Source organism: Rattus norvegicus, chromosome 3, assembly GCF_021556685.1.
Source record: "Rattus norvegicus strain SHRSP/BbbUtx chromosome 3, alternate assembly SHRSP_T2T, whole genome shotgun sequence".
Lineage (NCBI taxonomy): Eukaryota > Metazoa > Chordata > Mammalia > Rodentia > Muridae > Rattus > Rattus norvegicus.
In genome coordinates this window covers 77429275-77433672 of record NC_141536.1, presented here as the reverse complement: position 1 = coordinate 77433672, position 4398 = coordinate 77429275, and positions in this window count along the sequence as shown.

Below are 4398 nucleotides of genomic sequence, written 5' to 3'. Positions count from 1 at the left end.
CTACTCCTAAGGAGGGGAGCTAAGCCTTGTTCAGCTGTGCCATGTACCATAAGCCCTGCCTTCTTGTTCAGCTGTATTAATAACCCCACTGCCTAGTTCAACTGTGCAATGACTCTGCCTCCCTGTTCAACTGTATATAACAAACATGCTGGCCTTCCAGGGTACTTCAGCCCCTCCATCAGAGAGGAGAGCCAGACCTTTCTTCGTTCCCTAAACACGCTCATCAATTCCTAGAGCTGTGAAGGACAGGGCAGGACTCACTCACTCCAGTTGGTGAGCTTAGTGTGATCCTCCTCCTCCACCATCATCACCATTATCACCATCGCCGCTGCCGCCACCACCACCACCACCATCATCATCGTCTTCATCACCACCACCATCATCATCACTACCACCACCATCATCACCATTATCACCATTGCCGCTGCCGCCGCCGCCACCACCACCACCACCACCACCACCACCACCACCATCGTCTTCATCACCACCACCATCATCATCATCACTACCACCATCATCATCACCATCATCATCACCACTACTACCACCAACATTGTCATCACCATCGTCATTATCATCACTTATTTTGCAGTGCTGAGGAAGGACTAAGCCATGGCCTCAAGCATTTAAGGCCTGAGTCACTAACATATTTTAAACTTAAGCAAAATCCATGTACTCAAATATCTCTAGTTTCCAGTTAATACTCCCTTTCTAGAACACCATATTGTATTCAGTCATGAGGTCTAGGAATCTCTTGGTTGGGACATTTTCTCAGACTTTCCTCACTTGATGATCTTGATAGTTTTTGTTTGTTTGTTAGTGGTTTTGAAGGGAGTTGTTTTTGTTTTTCAAGACAGGGTTTCTCTGTGCAGCCTGGCTAGCCTACTCACTCAGTAGCCCAGGCTGGCCTCCAACTCAGAGATGCACCTGCCTCTGCCTCCCTAGTGCTGGGATTAAAAGTGTGCACCACCGCCCAGGAGTTGTTATTTTTCACTTACTCTTGGCAACTTGATACAAATAAACAATGCACTTGATCACGGGCATCCTAACTCCCCTCCCATTCCCAGACCACCCAACTCCTCCTCCAGGAACGGCATGCCTCCTCCCATATTTTGTTAATAACCCACTGAGTCCAATTAGCGGAATTGACAGGTTTTGAAAAAGATTTATTTCTTTACCTAATTCGTACGAATTTTGCTTGTGTGTATGTATGTACACCATGGTGCCTGTACAGATCAGAATGGGAGGTCAGATCCCCTAGAACTGGAGTTATGAATGTTTGTGAGCCCCAGTGTGAATGTTGGGAATGGAACCTGGGTCCTACTGGAGAAAAATAAGTTGTCTTGCCCACTGAGTCATTTCTCCAGTTCAGAAACCCTACAGTTTTGAGAGTGCCAGTCAGGCATTTTGTCACATGCTCCTTGATTGGGATTTCTCTCGTGACTCCACCAGGGCTGTATATTGGGGGGTAGACAGCAGAGGTAACTGTCATTGCCCTTACACCCTCTCCAGGGCGTGGTCTGTCAGTATCTGTCATTGGTGCTAACCTTGATGCTTGGGCTGTGCTCCTTGGCTTTCTCTGAGGGGTGTTAAGTCCTTGCTGCTTGCTCTGGAAGGAAGTCATCGAGGTCAGCCGTCCCTGGCGTAGGGACTTAACTGTCCCTCTTGAGGTGGAATATCTGCAGCAACTATTTAAAATCCTCCTCAGAGGGAGATTCGCCTCGGCTCCCTCGCTCATATTTATTCATTCAATCATTAATTCCATACCGTGCAATCCGGCTTTATCTTGCGGCTCCAGCTGCCCACAGTAGCCTTTGAGTAGTGCTAGCACTTGGCTCCTGAATCCCTTCAACATACTTGAGTGAGGTGGGAGCCTGCCTGAGTGTTTCTCTTTTACTTGCTGACATTACAAGACACGGCAAGGTCACCTAACTCTTTATAACTCTTATACTAGAATCACAAGTCTATTCAGTTCTGATAATGTGAATCATTTCATGCATGCGCGCAGGCGTACACACACACACACACACACACACACACACACACAGCGTGTTCCTGTTTTGTGTTGAGACAAGGTGTCACAATATAGCTCTGGCTGACCTAGAACTTACGATGTAGACAAGGCTGGCCTTGAACTCACAGAAATCTGCCTGTTTCTGCCTCCCCCGGCCTTTTGTACTATTTCTAAATATAGCTGCAATGGCATCGATTTTGGGGCATGCATAAATAGGCACATTCCCCTGCTGTAGGAATCATGAAAGGGCAGAACCTGGAACCCAGCAAGGCTAATGAATGGATTTAGACAGAGCCACTCTCTGTCTAGCGGGCCCACTGGCCTCACAAGTGGCACTGTGGACTGAATGGAGCTGGGTAATGCAACTCCCCGTAAGGCTATGTGCTTATACCCCGAGCCATGGCCAGCCTGGCTGCAATCACGTCCTCACTGACCGACCGCAGTGAATGCTGGCCGGGAGAGTAGAACCACTTAACAGTTTCCTGGTGTCTAAAGCTATTTCCATTTCCACGTGAGCGTCACTTCCAGGCCCAGGCACTTAGGACCAAGAAATTCAACCAATAAAACATTAGCACACCATACCCACACCCAAGCAGCTTTGTTTTCAACAACACCAACCTGGGTCCACCCAAATGTTCATCTGTAAGCAAATGGATGAACAAATCGTGGTGGATCTGCACGGCAGAAGAGCACTCAGCAGCATGAGGAGCTCTTGGGCTGGAGAGAGGGCCCAGCGGTAAAGAGCACCGACTGCTCTTCCAGAGGTCCTGAGTTCAATTCCCAGCAACCACATGGTGGCTATCAACCACCTATAATGGGATCTGATGCCCTCTGAAGACAGCTACAGTGGTACTCATACACATAAAGTATAAAATAAATAATTCTTAAAAAAAAAAAAAAGAAGGAGCTCTTGAGACATGCCACACCCACAAAGAATCTCCAAGATGCCATGCTGGGAGCCAGGCACAAAGGAGCGTGGGATACAGCAGTGTGTGTGAGGTTCTAGAACTGCTGAGCCCAATCTGCGGCTGTGTGGGACTGACCAGCGTGAGGGCTGGGTGAGGTTAACGGGGGAACTGGACCACTCTGTCTGTGGTGATAGAAATGTTCAGTGTCTTGAACGTATTTCTGGTTGAACTATATGATTTTTAAAACAAACATGAAAAACAATCTCACCATGTAGCCCAGGCTGACCTTAAACTCCTAATCCTCCTGCCTCAGATTCCCCAAGGCTGAGATCACAGATATGTGCCACCAGATGTGGCTAAAATTGTGCTCTTTTCTTTGTTTGTTTGTTTTTTCCCTTTTTTTTTTTTGAGGCTTGTTCTTCAAACAGGTGCATTTTAGCAAATGTAAATTATAGTTCAGTAATTTTTTTGAGTGTGTACGTGTGCACACATGCATATGCACAGTGGCATGGGATCCAGAGGTTAGCTGTCTGTTACTTCTCAGTAGCCACATCCACCGTACTTATTCATCTGTGGTTTGTCTGTTTCCTTGTTTTGAGACAAGGTCTTTCACTGAGCCTGCAGTTCTGAGATTAGGCGAGGCTACACAGCCAGTGTGCCCAGGGATCTCTCAGTCTCCACATCCCCAGGATTGGGATTATAAACATATATATGTCTGCTTTGATGGGGGCATTGGGCCCCTTTGCTTACATGGACACTTTACTATCTCAACTATCTCCCCAGCCCTTAATAAAGTTGATTAAAGAAAATAAGAAGGGCTGTGTACACACACACACACAACTTATATAATAAGCACAGGAATTTATTATACCTTACATTTGTATAGAAATGTATATGTATCTATGCATAAAATATACATACATATACATTTTCTCCTAGGAAGGAACAAGGCTTTTTCTGCACATCCCTAAGCAGAACTGTTTTAAATGTCTCCAACAAAATTTGCCTCTGCTCTCAGACCCAATAAAATGTGTCAACCCCAAGCTCAACCTGGTGAACCTGAAAATTACAGGTGATCAGAATCGAGTCGAAATGAAATCACTGTAAGCCCGGGGTTGTATTAGCTTCGTGTGTAGCAAATACCAGGGATTGCTCATGCTGTACCTTTACATACATATTACGTACCTCTCTCTCTCTCTCTCTCTCTCTCTCTCTCTCTCTCTCGTGTGTGTGTGTGTGTGTGTGTGTGTGAGTGTGTGTGTGTGTGTGTGTGTGTGTGTTCCATGGCATGCATATTGAAGCCAGAAGACAACTTCCTTTTTTTTTTTTTAATTCTTTTTTTCGGAGCTGGGGACTGAACCCACGGCCTTGCACTTGCTAGGCAAGTGCTCTACCACTGAGCTAAATCCCCAACCCCAGAAAACTTCCTTTTTTTAAAGACAGAGTTTCTCTGTGTAACAGCCCTGGTGGTCCTGG